Here is a 21,634-nt window from a genome sequence, read left to right as displayed (position 1 = left end):
ATAAAGTGATTTGACCTATTAAATAGGTGGTGCAAATAGTAAAAGAGGTGGTGTGAATAGAATTTTTCTTTTGTTTCCGATTCAACTGATGGAGGTAACTGTCCAATCAAAAAAGTTAACTTAGTATTGTAGATTGTCATGATTAAAGTGTTTAACTTTTACCCTAATACCTTAAATTAATTTCTCTTTCTAGCAGATGGTTATTTAAAACCAACTATTGCTGCGTCTCTTAGTTATCCCACTATAGTGTCTCTACTGTCTTGGAACTATAAATTTTTCAAATCTTTACATGGTTGTGATGATTACTTACACAGCATGAGTGATGATTTTTGTATATAAATACATTCACATTACAACCTCCTAAAACTACTCTATTCGAATCAGATTCTTCTACTGCGATGGCTGGTCAGTTCATCCTTAGCTTGATTCACAACTCACTCCACAGTGCATTAACAAAGCTATCCGTGTTAGGTTGGTCCGCACATATATGCTGTGTATGAAAACAAAGAAAACAAGGGGGTCAACAGTACAGTATAGAATGTCTTTTCCATGATCAAGAGGTTTGATTCTTTTATATCTTTAGATTGAATTATTTTGCATTTGCTTCTGTTCAATATGCTTCAGTTTAATAACTTTGATTATCATCTAGGGTGTGTTTGTTCATGCTACTATATCAAAGGATCAACTACATAAATGGTCCAATTTCAAGGTGTTTATGGTTTAAATAACTTCATGTGTATTACTAATTACTTGAAGTTCAAAACCACAAGCTTCCAATATTATGGTGTAACCATCGTTATATGATTAAATTTATGCATGATACGATGGTGAAGGAGTACAAGAAAGTTAGTTTTTCTAACAAAGATGTTTCGTTTAAAATATATACTTCATTGGTCCGGAAAGAAGAAATTGATGAGAAGATGCTCATAGGTAGGTATATTATTCAATACAGTTTGTTTATTTATAATCAATCATTTTTCAACACTTAACTGTTTTTATTTTTTTTTTTAGATGTTATTGGAAGGATTATTGAAATATATATATTCATCTGTGGAGAGGGTTGTTGTTGGACAGAATGTGAAACTCATTGATTTTGTATTGGAAGATGTAAAGTGAATGTACTTATGTTATAATACATTTATATTATTTTAAATCTTTTTATAACATGAAAAAAAGTATACATTCTCTATACATTAAAAAAAGTTTTTTCCTTTTTTAGTCAAGATCAGATTCAATGTACTCCTTGGGGAACATGTGGACAAGTTGTTGCCTCTTTATAACTCAATAGCTGAAGGACCAATGGTTGTTTTGCTCCAGTTGTGTAGAGCCAAGGTTTTTGACAATAAATGTTCTTTCTTTCATTATATTTAATTACAAATATTATTGAATTTAATTTTGTAGACATTATTCTTTAACTCTTAATTTGCAGATGGAGATGTGCACATCGCAAGTTCATTTCATGCAACCAAAATCTGGATCAATCACAGATTACCAGATTTTTAAGAGTTTAAGAATAGGTTAAGTTACAAAATACATTCTTTGTGTTCTATTTCTAAAATTTAATCTATTCTGATTTCATTGGCTTAAAATTTTGTTTCCTGTTCCAGTTTGCCATCTGACAGAACACCATTAAGGAGGATAGACTCAAGGTCTAGACTGTCTGCTGAGTTGTAGTCTACTTGTGGGATGTCAATATTGTTTAGGATTGTTATGAAGAAAGAACAAGTAGATTGTCTGCTTTTCTGCATTTGTGGTTTTAGGTTTGTGTAAAGATGCTGGCATTGTGTCAAAACACTGTGGGGAGATGGTATGTGATCTACAGAGCACAAATCAAATTCAGGAGGTTTAAATACTTTGATATTTATTATAGTGGATTATACCTAAGAAATTGATTAATATAATCCGCTGCATATTAATCAATTATTTGGTTTTATTTACAGGATTCTTTTGGCAAGGAAGAATGTGATGATTTTGAACTGATTGGAGTTGTTGAGGGAGGCTCATCAACAAATGTTGGAAGTTCACTCAAGAAGTCTCTAATGGATGAATTTAATCAATCTGAAGTTAACAAAATTCATATTAAGGGTAATTTCATCAATCTGAATATCTGAATATATATATATATATATATATATATATATATATATATATATATATATATATAACAAAATTCTCCTATTTCATTTTCCCGCTCAAACTTAAGGGTAATTTAGTAATATCAATATTATGAATTAATTAGGAATAAAATTAATTAAGAATATTAATATAATGACTTGATTAGGAATATTAATATAATAAATTAATTATGGCAATACCTTAAATAAATAAATACAATTTACTTTTGAAAAATCTTACAAATTTATAATTCTGATAATTTTTCACCTATAAATACATTGAGTTCATGACTAAAAAAAATTAAAGTCTTCATTTTACATTGCATCCCTCTTTTCCCTTGCAGGTGACTCTCTCATCATCAATTTATCAATTTAATCATTGTGGTTCAATAGCTGCTCAAACTAATATGCATATTTCAATGCATTAAAGGTACAATTTCTCTTCTAGCTATTTCTATCTCTGTGAAAAAAAAGAAAGTTATTATTTTTTCATTTACATTCTTTATTATGAATTTTCCAGGTCGATGTCACTCCATACCAACTGTAATTGCTCCGACTAAGCCGATGCAAAAAGGTTTAATTTTTTTAGAAAAGTATTTTTTTCGTGTTATTTTTGTTAGTAATTGATCTTCCATAGTTTTAAATTATTGTTTTATTTTTAATTATTTTTTTAAAAAAAATTTTGTATTATATGTATTTTTTCGTATTATTACTTTGTTTAAAATAATAATTTTGTAATATTGTTTATATATTTTATTTACAGGCATGGTTTTTGTTATTTGTGCGATGCAATGGTTACGGAGTCAGTAGGGGATACTACTCGAGTTCACTATTTTTGGTGAATTTGTAGTTAGTGAGAAGCGAAAGCTGCGGTCGAGAAGGCTAGCGCAAAAAAAGAAAAAAAAATCGATGGCAAGATTGAGAAGAAGGTGGTGGAAAGTGGTTCCTCTTCATCTAATGAAGATACTTAAAGAATTGAAGGCCAGATTAAAATATCTCTATATGTGCATACTTGAAAGTACCATTTAGTGTTTTTTGCTTTTATTGATCTAAACTTGGTTTCTTGTAATTAAATTCTTATAAAAACTAATGTTCTTATATATATATATATATATATATATATATATATATATATATATATATATATATATTTGTTTTTAGAGTATGGATTACTTGTTTCATTCAATGTTTTTTTTAAAATATATTGTGGGTTGTGTTTTAAGTACTGAGTATCTGATGATGTTTTTTATTGTTCTCTTTGTGTTATGCAGGGAGGATTTTATTTACTTTTTATTAATAGAATAGATTACCATATGATTAATATTATTAAAGTAAGAAATTTATATATGACAAATTATTACATATAATTATGGTTATATTTATTTAAAATCTAATGAAATTAAATTTTTATATACTATTAATAAAACTAAAATTCTTCTGTGTACAACAATTGTACATTAAAATAGAGTTAATACCCAAAATGGTCCCTCGACTATGCCATAATTACCAATTTGGTCCTCAACTACCAATCTTACCCAATTAAGTCCTCAACTATGTAATTTTTACTCAATTAAGTCCTCAACTATACAATTCTTACCCAATTTAGTCCTCAACTATACAATTCTTATCCAATTTAGTCCCATGCATTAATTTGACTGTTTGTTGACTGTCAAAAGTTGGGATAAAATTATAATTTTACAAGATTTCTCCTTCATCTCCATTTAGCAGCGCCAAACCATGCAGCAATACACTCCGATCAAATTTCGATCGTCAAAAATTCGTTGGAAATCAAATTCATGGGCTATCCGATGCGTAACCACTACTTCGATACTGACAGGTCTAGAACCCAACAGGAGCTTATTGCTACATGGTTTGGCGCTGCTAAATGAGGAAGAAGGAGAAAACTTGTAAAATTACAACTTTATTTCCACTTTTGACAGTCAATAAACAGTCAAATTGACAAAGGACTAAATTAGATAAAAATTGTATAGTTGAGGACTTAATTGGGTAAGAATAATAGTCGAGGACCAAATTGGTAATTACGACATAGTCGAGGGACTATTTTGAGTATTAACTCATTAAAATATGGTAATACAATTCCTAATATAATATATTCTTTCCTACTTTCCTATTCATACTATAATTCTAGATTAAATTTTATATCAATTATATCGTATGGCATCTATATATTTTTCCTCTTTCTGTTTTTTCTTGTTCTTTTTATTTATTTATTTTAATGCCTAATAATTACCACAAATAATTATTAATAATTGTAAATTTATATTAGGCAATTATATTAATAATTAATTATTAAATCAAGTATAATTTATTTTGTACGATAGACGGATTGTTTTTAATAATTTTGATTTACACTATTTTAGTTTCTATGTTTTTCATATACAAAGCTATAATTGTAAATTTATAATTGTAATACTTTCATAATAATATTGAATAAATATTAACCATATGTTCAGATTTATTATATATTATATTAAAATAATTATATATTAATTTAATATAATGATGGTTAATACGGGTAAATCATATATAAGCATAATCTAATATAGAAAATATTCATTAATAATCATATATAACTTATGAAATAACTAAACTTATTGAAACTTAATTATTTATATATTCACTTTTAATATAAATATATAATTTTAATATCCGAAATTAATAAGATTTTTCTTAATGTGGATCTATATATTTTAAATAATTTTGATTTGATATTTTTATACCTTAATTATAAAAATAATACCTAATATATATATAAACAAAACAAAATCTTCCTATTTTATTTTTTCGCTCAAACTTTTGTAGTCAATTAATTAAATATTCTATTGGTAATACTGTGTACAAAAAATATTAATTAAGTAATAACATAATATCATAATTAGTAATAATATATATGGCATTTTATAATATAATTGGTAATATAATTAATTGGTAATAAACATATTCAGTAAACTGCACGAAATAAGCATATTGATTTTATATTTTAAATTTTAAATTTTACATTTATGTCTTTTGTTTAAATTGAAAGATTTTATGGGTTTACATTCTTTTGAATATTCATTTGTTTTATTCGTTTACCCACACCTGCATGTCCATAGGTGAAATTATAGTATTTAAAACAATATTACAAAAATAATTATTAACTGAAAATAAAAACGACACAGAATTTAGGCCAATTGAAATAGGAAATGACTATTAATAATTGACTGAAAATTAAAAATGTTTTGAAATTGACTCAAATGCATAAAATGAAATAAATATTACTTGATTAAAAAATAAAAACGAAATGAATATTAATACTTGAATATTAATAAATTATTAGAAATATAAAATCTTTATGGAAATTAGGCCAATTGGAAAAGGAAATGAATATTAATACTTGAATATTAATAAATTACTAAAAATTACTGATATAAAATGTATTAATAAAAATGTAAAATGAAGTGTACATCTCAACGTTTAACCGAGATGGAAAGAAATATTAATCTCGGTTATATATTTTATAAAATGTAAAGTTAGGGGAAATAAAAAAAGAACTGTTATTAATAATTAACTAATTAATTAATATATATTAAAAAGAATAAATAACTAAGAATAAAAATGACACGAAATTTAGGCCAATTGAAATAGGAAATGACTATTAATAATTGACTGAAAATGGAAAATACTTCCAAATTGACTCAGTATATAGAAAGAATATTAATCTCGGTTATATATTTTATAAAATATAAAGTTACTGGAAAAAAAAATCTGTATGTATATGTTACTGAAATATAGTTGTGTAAAGATATATATTTAAAAATTGAAAATGATCATTTAGGATCCACAATTTATAAGGAAAATTTTGTAATTAAAGATGGAAATTGTTTTGTAATATGAGATGGAAATATAAGGTTTAGCCGAGATGGAAAGAATATTAATCGATATGAAAATTAATAATTTTTACACCAAATGTTATTTTATAATAAGAATATAAGGATTGTGTAACTATAAGGTTTAGCCGAGTATGTAAAAAAAAAAAAAAAAAAAAGTTTAGCCAAGATGAAAAAAATATTAATCTCGGATATATATTTTATAAAATGTAAATTTACTGAAAATATAAAAAAAAATGTTTGTATATATGTTACTGGAAATATAGTTGTGTAAAGATATATATATTTACAAATGGAAAATTGAATAGAATCGTTTAGTATCCACAATTTATAAGGAAAATTGTGTAATTAAAGATGAAAATGTTCTTGCAATACGTATGAATGATTCAAAAGAAATTAATTATGACTGATTTTGTAGCACATTTTTATTCAAAATTATAGGACCTCATTACAATACGCATATATAAAGATGTAAAATTATGTATAGAATGTGTAAGAAAGATTTTGCTTAAAGATGGAAAACAAATTAGACCAATTGAAAAAAGTAATGAATATAATTCACTCAAAATTAAATATGATCCCCATATATAATTCACTGAACACTGATATTTAAAATATCTAAAGTTTCAGCATTTAATGCGTACATCTACACATTGACTATTAATTTTGGGCAATTATTTGATCGAATTCAAGCAATGATAACATTAGAAAATACAATCGATCCAACTCAATTTATCAATTGCATTATATAATATTCGATGTAATAATTTATATAATATAATTATATATCGATCCAAATATTCTTAAAATATTTTAACAAATCAATTCCGTGCATCGCACGGGGGCAAATACTAGTGTAATAAAATAGGACTAAGTTAAGACAAGTCTTTGAGCTCAAATATAATAGTCAGTGTCCATCAAAACCTCTAGCTAATACAGATGGATAATACACTAGGTCTGGGCCACTTGGACCAGCCCAAGAAAGCAACTGGATTAATAAAGTCCAAGAAAGATATTCAGTACGGAACAATTTAAGAGTTCGCTAAAGATTGAGCTTATTATTTCCAATATAATCAGAATTGAACTAATTATTTCTTATATAATAGAATTAGGTTTTATTATTCCCAATGTAACTAAGACTCCCAATATAAGGTAGTCTATAATTCCTATTCCTTATAGGGCTTTAGGTCCAAAATATGTATAAAGGGAAAATGACACTTTTTCCCCTGAGTTATATACACTTTTTTCCCTTGAATTATTCAGGTAAGCACATTAGCCCCCTCAATTATTCTAAAAGTGGTGGCTTCCCCCCTGATATATTAAATTGACATTTCTACCCTTAAAGTAAACATTTTATTATTTTTCTTCTCTAACAAATTATTGCGTGTACGTATGGATAACCACGGTTCAGTTCGAACTTAACCGGACACTATAGTAATCGAATTAAAATTTTCCGGTTATGATTCAGATCCAGAACCCAATATTTGGATTTCAATTTATTAAAATTATGAATCAAAAAAACTGGATCCTGAACCGTGAACCGGCGGCTCCGGATCCATTTCGCGATTTTGAACCGTCCTTATTTTAAAATTTTATTTTTTATTTTAAAATAGTCTAAATTCAACAATAAATGTGTTTTATTTTTTCAGTTTGAAACATGAACCGGCCGTTCCGGTTCGCGATTTTAATAAACTCTAAATATCGGGTTTCGATTCTAAATTGTAATCGAAATATTTCGATTTGGTTGCTATAGCGTCTATTTGGGTTGAACCAAATTGTCATAATTTTTTAAAGAAGAAAAATAAATGAAATATTTATTTTAAGGGTAAATATGTCCATTTAACATTTCAGGGGAAAAAACAGCCACTTAAATAATTCAGGGGGAAAAGTACTATAAGTATATAACTCAAGGGAAAAAAAGTGTTATTTTCCCTATGTATAAATAGACCCCTCACATAGAGGAAAAGGAGAGAACTTTCAGTATTTACAAAGCCATATTCATTAATACAACGTTCCTATATTTTTCCTATATTTTTCCTATATTCTTGTTATTCTAATAGTAGTGTTGGCATGTCGTTGACTGCCTAAAAGTCATAAAACCAACATTGGCGCTATCTGGCCCATCTGTGGGGATCGATACGAAAAGCTTTCGTTCGTTCCTCAAACCCTAAAACCATGGTAACTACAGGACGAAATACCCGAACTGACCAACCGGTCACTGGACCCGTCAGAGATTCGAGAGAAACACTTAGTCGACCCGCCTCGCAGGTACCATCTGGTCGGCAGATTCCCCTTGAGAAGGAGGCTAAACTAGGAGATCCCCGAGAAGAGGAGGAGGTCCACTCAAACGCACGCCCATCGGCCGTCGACGTCCCACGGACCCCACCAGTGGAGCTCCAACATGAGATAGTGGAGGCCGCTGCACGCTTCCTAGAGGCCCTACATCACGACCGGACTGCTAGGGCAAAATCCCCAGAACCCTCCCAGGTAAACGACACCGCCCATGTAACACCCCTAATTTTTTTTAAAACATTTAAATCTTATGAGATCAAGGCAAATCTATTATTAATCATCCAAACTGGGCATAAACTAATCATAAGAGTCGGGGTGTTATGCCACACCTAGGTTTGAGAGCCAAGATGCACAGGCTACAACTAACTAATCTAAGCATAACCCCGAATTAATATTCAAATACAATTCAAGGACACAGGCCATAGCAGCTATGACTAGAACTAACTAATGCTAAATCAGCGGGTCCATCTAGCGCACTTTGAAGCTACTGATCAGTACCTGAAAAACATACGGTGTAACAACCGTCAGCGAATAATGCTGGTAACCCACTCCCACGCGTTAAGTACGATATAGGTAGATATAAGAAAATCATTTTGAAACTGGAATACATATATACCTACGAGACTCTAATTTAAATCCAAGATCAAGACTCACGACACAACAACAACAAACTCGACATTATAGAACAATCATAAAGACTAGCATGCGTCCTAAGGACACGACACAAGACATAATAGACAGATAAGCATATAAATAGCAAATAGAGACAACAAAGGAATTCAAGACAATCAATTAGCAAGTAATCATCAAAGCACACAATCCATCTTCCAACCTTATACCAAGTTCCAACCTTGTGACTCCCCCCCGTCCTTATATCAGTTCCAACTTGTACCTCCAGGCCACCCTTATATTGCATCCCTTATCCATCCGGGCAACTACATGCCCCCACTGACAAACCACCTATCAACCACCTCATATCATGATAGCGCCATTCCAGCGGCGGCGACTCACCATTCCAGCGGGTGCCCGGCGGGCAGTCGCCTGCCCTCTGGAAGGAGGACACGGGCAGCGGGTAGGTGGTGGGCGTTTGCCCCCCCCCACCTACCCCTCACTGGTACACAGGCAACTTTTCGGTCCCGGGATCTCTCGTGGAATCCAAAACCATGTCCAGACACATTGCAACACACAACAACAATACCACGGATTCAATTAACGGAAATTAAATCAAGAATCATTCCAAATATACTCTAACACAATTCCTAAACATGCCAAGACTCAACATCAATCATATAACGGTTCAGGAGCATTCGGAACCTCAAGAACATCAAGAAATCTATATGCAAAGTCCTAAAGATAAGTCCTAGGCTAGACTCAACACCTGATCATGCATAAACCCACCCAAATATACCAAGAACATCACAACAACGAGATTCACCATGTAAACCTTAGGGACAAGCTCTAGACATAATTAAAATACAAGATTACACATATAATTAATCACAACATCGAGATCGCCAAGATTATCAAATAAACACAATATAAATCCTAGGCAAGGCTCTATCAAGATTCAATCACAGAACCACACATCAAAGGAGCCAATAATCAAGATATAGCAAGAAAAATAGGTTTTGTAAGACATGGGTTACCTGGTAGTTTTAATTAACACTCCGTACAACTTCCTAAGGTCTTTCCTCAATCGATCCTCCCTAAGCTTGGTGATGGGGAACTCCTTGGCCTGGAGGGGATTTCGTGTGGGGAGAGGGATATATGGGTAATAGGGTTCTAATGCTTTCTAATCCCCCCTTTATATAGGTTAGGATCCCTAATACGAGTCTAACTAGGTAAGAGGTTTAGGATTCCTAATTAGAATCTGATTAATAATAGGCCCTCTTTCTTTATTCCTAACAGATATATAGGTCTAGTATTCCTAATTAGAATCTAAGTAGTAAAATGTCTACTTTCTTTATTCCTAACAGGATTAAATGCTTAATTAGAGATAAGAGTCCATGGTCCATTGTGGACCACATTAATTAATCAAGGGAATTCTAACTAATTTAAATTCTTTTTAACTATTTGTTAACGGAATTAATTCCATAATTAATCCTGATCTGAAGGCCGTAACACGGGGTGTTACAGCCCAGGTTGCCAGCGCGAATCAACCGCCTGAAAGATTATAGAGATCGGTTTCACCCCAGGGACACTGTCGCGCAGTCTCTGTTCGCGACCGTATAAGGCCCCCAAATCGATGGACAATCGTCCCACAGCCTAAACTAGGAGGCACCCCGGTAGAAATCTCACAACAACGAGCTAGGCACAACCCCTAACGACAAGTTAAGGCCACCCAAGCGACTGGTCCTCACATAGAAAAGATGAGGGTAAGAGATCGCGACAAGGGAAGAATTCCGCAAGACATGATGGATGGCAGCGGAGAGACTCCAAAACTTGGCCAGGTAAACCGAAATCAAGATATGGCAGAAATCGCCAAAGAAGTAAGAGGCCTCCAAAGGAAGGTTGAAGGTGGAAGAAACCGGCGAACCACTTGATCTCTGTTATCTGCCAGTCCATTCTCTATGAGGATCCAAGAATATCGCGCACTGAGAGAGTTTAAAGTCCCAACGATGCCTATTTACGATGGAATGGAGGACCCTAGCAATCACCTGGTCGGCTTCCAGGCAAAGATGATGGTAATAGGGGCGGAAGACCCCATGTACTGTCGTGCCTTCTTCTCAACCTGGGAGGGGCAGCGCAGCGATGGTTCCTATCTCTACCACCACTGTCCATTGACCGCTTCGAAACCTTAGCCGAACAATTCCTAACCTACTTTGCGGGAATCATAAAAACAAAGAAGCACTTCATGACCTTGACCGACATTCAACAAGGAGAAACTAAGACACTAAAGGAATTCTTAAAAAGATGGCAAAAAGAGGTAGAGACAGTAGAAAACTTGAACAACCGAATGGCTCTCACCTTGTTCATGGAGGCCCTTAGGTCATGAGATTTGTTCAGCAGCCTACGAAGGGAGACCCCAGAAACGTATGCACATGCTATTCAGCGTGCCAATAAATACGCAGAAACAGAAGAGGCTTTGCAGCAAAAATAAAGGCGAGACACAAAACGACTCTACAACGAGGCAAGAGCGCGTCCAGCGGACCATCATCCTAATGAGAAGACAGACCCAACACCAATCGAGGGCTACCCCCCCTCAACACGGAGCAGTCCCCGCCTTCGGACCCAGACCAATGCATAAAGGTTTGACCGCCCCGACCAATGGTGAACAAACAGAGAAGAATAGAAGACACATTCAAGGTAGCTCAAGAAGCTCTATCAATTGTTGGAAAAATAATCTCGTACAGTTAGTTACTATGTACAATGGACTATTATATTATAGTATCGTAATAAAGCCATCAGTTCCATCTAATATGTTATCGCACCTATCCTTTAAATAGGGTAAAGTCACAACGATGATGAATTAAAGATTGTTGGTTACTGGACAGTGATGCGTAATATATTTGCAGACAAATAACACCCGGAGTATTCGGGTAGTCGAACCACAGGGAGATGGGGTACTAAATACTAATTACTCGCTTTCTTACAAGAGCTAGTCTGATCGAAACTTGATGGTTGAATAACGAGCAAGAAATTAAACTAATATTAAGGTTTCGTAAACAATAGAGCAAAATGGGATTCTTGGGATCACAATGTTTAATCACCTAGTGCCAATTAACGTTTGTAATACTTGGTTCGGACTTAAGATCTGTGTGGGAATGCAAAGTGGAATCGAATTACTCCCGTAATCTCTATTCCTAGTGAATTTCCACTCCCGTGGCTTAAACACCCGATAAGATCGACGATAAGCATTCAATTATTCCTAATTACTACCATCCCCCGATGAGTGACAATCTGGAATTAACTTCCCCTAATAAGTTCCCCTTTCCCAAGGTCTAACTATTAGGTGCAATCGTGTGTGCCCTAATTTATGCCCCAATTCCCATTGGTGACACAAATATGACTATGAAGCTAGTAATTTAGGCCTTTAATTACCAACAACAACAGGTTAAGACAAGACTGCAACACAAATCATAAAACCAAACATAAATATATTAAGAAACTAACGAACAAGGCACATAGGTTCATAAACAAATTCACCCAAAAATCCCTAAAGAATCTAGCCACTCATGGCCATAATAACAGTAAATTCAATGCTCAAAGATCAACAAATACCAACGAGGATAAGAGTAAGAGTGAAAGAGTTCTCCCGAATCTTTCTAGCTAGTTCTCTATTCCAAAGCTAGTTGTAGATCTTCAAGTTGGTCCTCTTTGTGCTTTGCTCTTGATTGCCTTCAAAACACCCAGATCGCAGAAGAAGAGGCCAACTAGGGTTGATAGAAGATGGTCTCTTTATAGTAGAACCCTGATGGCTTCAATTTAAGAGTCCTTTAAGTCAACAGCTGCCCGCGATCTCGACGCGTCGAAAATCTGCTCGACGCGTCGAGCCTCCAACCTGTGCGATGTTTGAGGCTACTGGAAATTTTCGACGCGTCGAGGCATGGGCTCGACGCGTCGAATTGCTGATGCTTCGACTTCTTCCTCTTTTGATCATTTCGTGCTTGAAATTCTCCCCTTGCTCTCACGCTCACCCTGTAATGGTGAAGAAAAACACTACCGAACACCGTAAGACATTCAAAACAAGTGTAAAAACATAATCTAACGAGAAAGCAAGGAAAACAAGCAATAAATGGACATGATTCAATAACTTTATTTCTAAAATGAATCAGAAAAGCTATAAAAACATGCACAGATGTGATAACATCACCCCCTCACACTTAAGACTTTGCTTGTCCTCAAGCAAAGCACTAAATCAAACCACAGGTCAAAACACAAGGATCGCTCCCAATTTCTCGTGCACAACTTAGCAAAACCACAAGCCAACTCACTGCAGGACACATGCTTCCGGAATCATCTCTGCTTGGCACCCGCGTTCTACTCCCAAGCCAACATACAAGCACCCAAATTGTTAGTAGTGAGAAATCTAGTGTGCGCACGTACTCAGTTAGGTTTATGCAAAACACGACATCAGAAAAACATCCTAGGCTTGCCCTTCCTACTCCTCCTTAATAGAACTAACATTGCATGTAGAGATCAAATAGGTCTTTATTAAGCTTGTAATGGGGCTAAGGGTCACGGTTTATAGGAAAAAAAAAAAAAGGTAAGGAATGATAACAAAGGGAGAGAATGACACAATTATCTATAGCTTTTCAAAATCTGGAAGAGATGAGATAATCATAATTCCAAGGAGCAACTTCCTTTTAAGAACTTAGCAACTCTTTGGTAAAGTGGGGATCCAAACTCAAAAGCTTTCAATCTCTCTTTTTTTTTTTTTTTTTTTTTTTTTTTTTCATACTTTTCTTTGTCTTTGGACATCTTTTGGATATAGCAAGATAATTTCAATCCAAACTTTCATGACCCCCACACTTGAACATTTGTAACACTAGCTGCTTTTTATCGTAGCACAACTCCATAAAACTCTTCTTACGGAAAAGATGAAGATAAAAGTTTCATTCTCTCAAGGGTGGAAGGAAAATATTTGGCTAAGGGCTAAGGGTTATGATAATGGGATAAATCAAAGAAAAACAATCACAAAGGGGTAATAAGTGCTTAGCACTTATTATAAAGAAAATAAAAGGCTCAAAGGGGACACAAAGGATAACACATACGTAGGGACAGGTTTAAAGGCTATGAGCTACAAAGGATGGCCTAAATCATTTCAATATATGCGAAAATTAGACTAAACCTGAGGAGTAATGAGACAAGCCTTCGTAAGCCAACTAATTGTCGGAATTCCACATAAACTTTCACTAGCACATGCACTAACCACTAGATCAAGAAATTAGTCCGATTATGAGTGGGTGACAAGTATATTAGCAAGGGAAATAAATCACTGAAGTGTTACACTATGATTTCATCCATGGCATAATGAGATGCAGCAAGTTCCACCAAAACAGACCACTACCCGACACGAGAGAGCGAGAGCAATTAAGTATCAAGACCAACAGTTTAATGGAAATAGAGGCACATGAGTCATTCAAGCAAGAATTCAAGTGAAGGGAGCGAAATGGAATACGAGAACAGACTGAATAAAATTAAAGTGCAAGGAAAATAAAATAAAAGTGCAAAGACTAAGGAAAAGAAAGGAAATACTTCAATCCTTCCCCCTCATACTTAGAGAATTACATTGTCCCCAATGTAATAAATTAAGTGAAGGAAAAGGAGTTGGAGTATTGCCGTAGAACCTTCTACTGGTCGGTATCCGGAGGTGGTGGTGGTGGGTAGTATCCTCGATAGAAGTCCGGGATGTACCGAGGATCTTGCAGCCAAGGTGGTGGTGGTGGAAAGTTCGGCTGGAAGCCGAGATGGGCCTGATTCTGCTGGTGTATGGAGGTGCCCATGAACCAATTCACCTCATCAGTTCTGCGCATGAAATCCTGCCAATCATGAGGGAAGGCAGGTGCGGGGGCGGGTGCAGCCATCTGTGGGGCAATCGCATCATCGCCTTCTTCATCATCTTCATCGTCTTCCTCCTCCCCGAATTGCTGACCGGTCTTGTAGCGTTTCTCTAGGTAATGCTCGGATATGAAGGCTTGTGGAGCTAACCTGACCTCCTGGGATTCATCAATAGGAACCCCAGCCAGCTGGCAAAGATGCGTAATGAGGTAGGAGTGGCCGAGGTAGAATCGACCCATCGCATCGGCAGCTTCGCGGATATTGCCGTTGATGATATGGCCAATGTCAATAGTCTTGTGTTGCCGGATGCAGTAGGTAAGGAGCACTAAGTCCTTTCGGACAGTCCCCTTGTGAGAATTTAGGACAAGCCTCGCTTTGATGAAGTCCAAGATTCCCCTGTCAGCAGTCTGAAAATACTTGTAGTCCATGTGGGAGGCTACACCCCCCCTGATATTCCATTCGGCCCTCGGGTGAAAGAATTGTGCAATACGGTTCAGCAACTCTTGGTCCATGTGGCCACGACGCATATCTCGATTAAAGTAATCATCGCCCATGTAATTACGCGTACCGTAGTACGCATTAATGGCCTCCGCCGAGAAATCGACCGGAACGCCCCAGACAATACAAACATTGGTTTCGAGGCCATCCTTTGCATTCGCATAGAATTCCCTCACCAAATTGGTAAATGCATCTCCTGGTTGAGCAAGGAATCGGGGCGCCCAATTCCACGCTCCCGGGACCACTATATGTGCGCCACGTTCTTTCAGAACGGGCCGGGCAGATATCAACTGATGGTACCGTTGAGCCGCTGCGTCTGTTACAAAACGTTCATATTGTGCAGCACGTTGTGGTTGTTCCCGGACCTGCGAAGATTCGGCTCTTGGCCGTTTGGACGGTTGACGGGCTCTTGGTGCCATAGGAAAAACCTACAAGACTCAATAATAAAACAAAACTTTCAAGTACCTGATCAAGAATTTATAGCCAGAATATCAAAAGTGCGTCCAAGGATTTCAAAGTTTTCAATCAAGGGCACAAACTTCACTTGGGCATTTAATCAAACACCTTGTGGGCATGAACTTTAACACTAGTTTTATGTAAAATTGACATATCGAATTCATCCCACAAGATCACCACACATCAAAACAAGGATACCTATCATCAGCAGTAAGGTCTACAACCATCCTAGACTAAAATAAGAAATTAAAATTATCAAAACAAAGTGAAATTTAGCTTAAACAACCAACGAAGAAACCTAGAAAATAGGATCAAAATGTGAGTGCAATGGTTTCTAATGCAACAATTACAACATGTATATAGCAACAATCAATCTTTAGTAATCAACAATGGGCAATTTATCTACTAAAAATTCAAAATCAGGGGAAAAATTCGCGGGTAGGGCTCCTACCCAAGAATAGAGCAAAAATGCACCACCAAATCAAGAAATTAAAAGTAGAAAAGAGTGATTGTTGCTACCTTGTAGGTTTAGGAAGTGAATGGAGAGGAGAACCAGAGGGTTCGGACCTGGGGTATCTTGGGCGAGTGAGAGATTGAGAGAAAATTATGAGTTTGGGGAGAAAAACGGACCGCTGGTCGCGATTTTAACCATTCTGTTCTGTCGCGTCTCGACGCGTCGAGCCTATGGCTCGACGCGTCGAAAATTTCCAGTAGGGAAATTGTTGAGACGCGATGGTTTCAACGCGTCGAGGACTGGGCTCGACGCGTCGAAAATTTCCAGTAGGGAAATTTTCGAGGTGCGTTGGTTTCGACGCGTCGAGGACTGGGCTCGACGCGTCGAATTTTTCCAGTAGGGAATTCCATCAAATCAGTGGGAGCTCGACGCGTCGAGCCTTGGGCTCGACGCGTCGAAAAATTCCAGTGTGGAATTTTCCCGCCTAAGTCGATTGTTGGCCTTTTCTCTTAGCCGAAAACATCCCCTATACCGCTGTTTGCCACAGAAACCAGAAAAAACACTCAAATTTTGTAAAACGAACTAGAACGACATAATTAGCAAGAAATAAAATTGCGATAAATTAAAAGATCACATGGGGTGCCTCCCATGGAGCGCTAAGTTTAACGTCGCTAGCTCGACTGTACCTCCTTTCAGGTGTCACATGTAGGTCGGGAGATGAAGACAATGTATCACATTGACCCTAGGTTCCTCGGGTGAATAGTAGTGCTTTAACCTTTGCCCATTGACCGTGAATTCATCTTGTGTTCCTTGAAGCACCACGGCACCCGACGGATGTACCTTAATCACTTTGTGTGGCCCAGTCCACTTGGATTTTAATTTTCCTGGGAATAATTTCATCCTTGAATTGAATAGAAGGACGTCGTCTCCTGGGACAAATTCTCTCTTTAGAATGTGCTTGTCATGCCACCTCTTGGTCTTCTCCTTGTAGATTTTCGCATTGTCATAGGCTTCGAGCCTGAATTCATCAAGTTCGTTTAGTTGATGCAGCCTCTTCTCACCTGCGAGTTGCAAATCCATGTTGAGCGTCGTGACTGCCCAATGGGTTTTGTGTTCTAACTCCACGGGCAAATGACAAGGTTTCCCATAAACAAGTCTGAAAGGTGAAGTTCCAATAGGATTCTTGAAAGCGGTCCTATATGCCCACAATGCATCATCGAGCTTCGCGGACCAATCTTTTCGAGATGGATTGACCACTTTCTCAAGAATGGATTTGATTTCTCGGTTTGACAGTTCCACTTGACCATTGGCTTGGGGATGATATGGTGTGGAGAATCTGTGATGAATTCCATTCTTCTCAAGAACTTTCCCCAACGCTCTGTTGCAAAAATGTGTCCCATTATCAGTGATCAAAGCTCTTGGTACCCCAAACCTTGCAAAAATATTCTTCTTGATGAACTTAATAACAACCTTGGAATCATTAGTAGGACAAGCAATGGCTTCAACCCATTTGGAGACATAGTCTACTGCCACTAAGATGTATTCATTACCAAAAGACTTGGGGAATGGACCCATGAAATCCAAACCCCAGACATCAAATAGTTCCACTTCAAGAATACTGTGTTGAGGCATCTCGTTTCTCCTTCCCACTGTGCCTACTCTTTGGCACTTATCACAGCGAGATACGAAAGAATGTGAATCTTTGAATATACTGGGCCAATAAAATCCTGACTGTAAAACCTTTTGCGCGGTTCGAGAAGGTCCAAAATGTCCTCCATAAGGCGATGAATGACAATGCTTTAAGACACTTTCTACCTCGTCCTCGGACAAGCATCTTCTTAATATTCCGTCTGCACATCTCTTGTATAGAAACGGTTCATCCCAAAGATAGAATTTTGCATCAGTTTGTAATTTCTTCTTCAATGACCTAGAAGCATTTGGTGGAAATTGTTGACAAACCACATAATTTACCAAATCTGAATACCAGGGCATAAAAGCACGAAGAGCCATCAGTTGCTCTCCCACGAAGTACTCATTGATTGGAACCTTCTCTCCTTCAGCCACTTCGTTTTGGTTCTCTAATCGGGACAAATGATCAGCTACAAGATTTTCCGTTCCCTTCTTGTCTAAGATCTCCAGGTCAAACTCTTGAAGTAGAAGGGTCCATCTCATCAGTCTTGGCTTGGATTCCTTTTTGCTCATCAAGTACTTCAATGCTGAGTGATCGGTATGGACAATGACCTTGTACCCGTTTAGGTAGGACCGAAACTTATCAACAGCAAAAACCACAGCCAGCATCTCCTTTTCTGTTGTGGCATAATTAACCTGAGCCGCATCCAGAGTACGGCTTGCATAGTAAATTGGGTGTAGGCACTTGCCCTTCTTTTGACAAAGGACGGCCCCCACAGCGTAGTCACTAGCATCGCACATAATCTCAAAAGGTAAGTTCCAATCTGGCGGTGACATTATGGGAGCTGTTGTCAATGCCTTCTTCAATCTGCAGAAAGCTTCAAGGCAAGCATCATCAAAAACAAAGTTAGCATCTTTTAAAAGCAATTGAGTTAAAGGTTTAGAGATTTTTGAAAAATCTTTGATAAATCTCCGGTAGAACCCTGCATGGCCAAGGAAACTCCTTATTCCCTTTACCGAAACCGGTGGTGGCAGTTTCTCTATGACTTCCACCTTGGCCGGGTCAACTTCAATGCCCTTTTCTGATATCTTGTGTCCAAGAACAATCCCTTGTTGTACCATGAAGTGACATTTTTCCCAATTAAGACAAAGGTTTGCTTCTTGACACTTTCCTAGTGCCTCATCCAAATTATCTAGACAATTATCAAACGAATAACCATAGACAGAAAAATCATCCATGAAAACTTCCATAGTCTTCTCAACTAAATCGGAAAAAATGGCTAACATGCACCTTTGAAATGTAGCTGGTGCATTACATAACCCAAATGGCATCCTTCGATATGCAAAGGTGCCATAGGGGCATGTAAACGTAGTCATCTCTTGGTCATCGGGGTGGATTGGGATCTGAAAGAACCCCGAAAAACCATCAAGAAAGCAAAAGTAAGAGTACTTAGCCATCCTTTCAATCAACTGATCAACAAACGGAAGAGGAAAATGATCCTTCCTGGTAGCATCGTTCAACTTCCTGTAGTCCGTACACATCCTCCACCCAGTGACTAACCTGGTAGGAATGAGCTCATTTTTCTCATTGCGGACTACAGTTGTCCCCCCTTTCTTTGGGACCACGTGAATAGGGCTGACCCACTTACTGTCAGGAACAGGATAAATGATGCCAGCTTTCAACAGTTTTAGGATCTCTTTCTTCACAACCTCCTGCATCGTAGGATTTAACCTACGTTGGTGCTCAACACTGGGTCTACGCCCATCCTCTAAGTTAATCCTGTGCATGCAGTAGGAAGCACTAATTCCAACAATATCATCAATAGTGTATCCAATGATTCTCTTATGTTTTCTTAACACATCTAATAACTTTTCCGTTTCCTCATCTTTCAAATGCGCACTTACAATTACTGGGTACGTAGAATTTGGACCAAGATAAGCATACCTCAAGTTTGTTGGTAAAGGTTTTAATTCTACCTGTGGTGGTTCCTTTTCCTCAAGGTTACGGGCAAGGAATGCTAGTGGCAATTCTTGTGATTCCTCATCATTCGTACCATCCTCCAAGCCTTCATTCCTTGTGGAATCTTCACCTTCGAGCTGTAAAGGGTCATTGGAGATCCATTTACCCCTCTCATAAGTCGCAACACATGAGTCGATTTCGTCTACATAGAAGCAAGAATCAAGACAAGAAGATTTGTTAGCCAATTCAAAAACATTAAATTCAACTTTATCTTCTCCAATCTCAAGAACTAAAGTTCCTTTTTTGACATTGATTATAGCTCCAGCGGTTGCCAAGAATGGCCTCCCAAGGATAATAGGAATTTTAGCATCTTCTTCCATCTCTAAGACCACGAAGTCTCCCGGAATGTAAAATTTGTCAATCTTCACTGGCACATCCTCCAGAATTCCGATAGGATATTTCACTGATCTGTCCGCCAACTGAAGAGTTATGGATGTAGGCTTTGGCTCTCCAAGTTGCAGCTTTTGGCACAAAGAATAAGGCATCAAACTCACACTTGCCCCTAAATCGCATAAAGCCTTTTGAACAAGTGATCCTCCGATAACACAAGGGATAGAGAAACTCCCTGGATCCCTAAGTTTTGGAGGAAGCTTGTTTTGAATTAAAGCACTACATTCTTCACTTACTGCCACTGTCTCACGATTCTCAGCTCTCCTCTTGTTGGATAAAATCTCTTTCAAGAACTTAGCATACGAGGGAATCTCGGTCACAGCATCAATAAAAGGAATGGTGATATCCAGTTGCTTGATCAAACTGTAGAAGTTTGCTCTTCTTTCCTCTTCCCTAGATTTCTGGAATTTTTGTGGGAAGGGTAGAGGTGGTGTATGCTTCTTTGCGGGTTCAATTTCTTGTATCTCATCCTCCTTATCTTGAGCAATAACACCCTCATTCACTTTCTCATTAACACCCCCTAGATTCTTCCTGACCACCACTTGTTCCCCATTTGGATACGGTGGGTCCAATAATTGCTTCCCACTCCTAGTGGTGACAGCGTTCATGTGTTCTCTTGGTTGTTCGGGCATAGCTGGCAACTTACCAGTGACTTTAGTACTTGATATAGATGGTTGATTTGCTAGCTGATTTTCAAACATATTTTGGCGAGTGTCCATCCGATCCAACCTCTCTGTAACCTCCAGCTGACCTTTAACCAGTTTTTCCAATAATAATTCCATATTCGACTAGACTGGTGCTTCCACATTAGGCTTGGACTGATTTACTGGAACCTGATATCCTTGGTTCTGCCTGAATTGCGGTTGATGATTTCCTCTAAAATTTTGCTGCCCCTGAAATCCTGGTGGTTGACTTCTATTGTTTAAGTACTGGGGATTAGCCGCCCCAGCTGGATTACCCCAAGAGAAACCAGGATGATTCCTCGATGCATTCGGATTGTAGGTTCTTCGTTGCTGGTATGCCGGTTGAACACCACCATACCCTACCACATCAACTTGCTCCATTGTAGCTTGAGAATCAACACTAAGACACTCCTCTGAATTGTGCTCTCCTCCACACAACTCACACATCAGTACAGGTCTTGAAGGAGCAGGAGCTTTAAAATCATAACCCGAAGCTTGATTCTTGATAGTAATCTGAGCCAACTGCTGAACTAAAGTGGCCACATTGTCGAACTTAGCCGATAGAGCGGATATCTGATCAACTTCAGACACGCCTCCTATCAACCTCTGGGGAGATCTCTCTGAATACCAAGTCGTCCCATTCATCGTAACCTTTTCCAACAATTCTTCAGCTTGATCTGGCTCTAGGGTTGTAAATGATCCTCCCG

General features: G+C 36.9%; 1 long non-coding RNA gene across 3 annotated transcripts; it reads left to right on the top strand.

Annotated features, from left to right (window-relative positions):
- Window positions 1–3,010, top strand: LOC109153478. Of its 3 annotated transcripts, XR_002049512.1 has the most exons (11): window positions 1–560; window positions 650–930; window positions 1,012–1,107; window positions 1,220–1,332; window positions 1,430–1,517; window positions 1,608–1,649; window positions 1,761–1,843; window positions 1,941–2,085; window positions 2,459–2,544; window positions 2,635–2,688; window positions 2,878–3,010. It is a non-coding gene; the product is annotated as an uncharacterized LOC109153478 (long non-coding RNA). The 3 variants fall into 3 exon arrangements; XR_002049513.1 differs by having other exon boundaries at window positions 1,608–1,807; XR_002049511.1 differs by having other exon boundaries at window positions 1,608–1,843.
- The last annotated feature ends 18,624 nt before the right edge of the window (window positions 3,011–21,634 follow it).

The sequence above is a fragment of the Ipomoea nil genome, unplaced genomic scaffold, assembly GCF_001879475.1.
Source record: "Ipomoea nil cultivar Tokyo-kokei standard unplaced genomic scaffold, Asagao_1.1 scaffold2494, whole genome shotgun sequence".
NCBI classification, from domain to species: domain Eukaryota; kingdom Viridiplantae; phylum Streptophyta; class Magnoliopsida; order Solanales; family Convolvulaceae; genus Ipomoea; species Ipomoea nil.
Note: the sequence above shows the minus strand (reverse complement) of the source record. Positions and strands in the feature narration are given on the sequence as shown.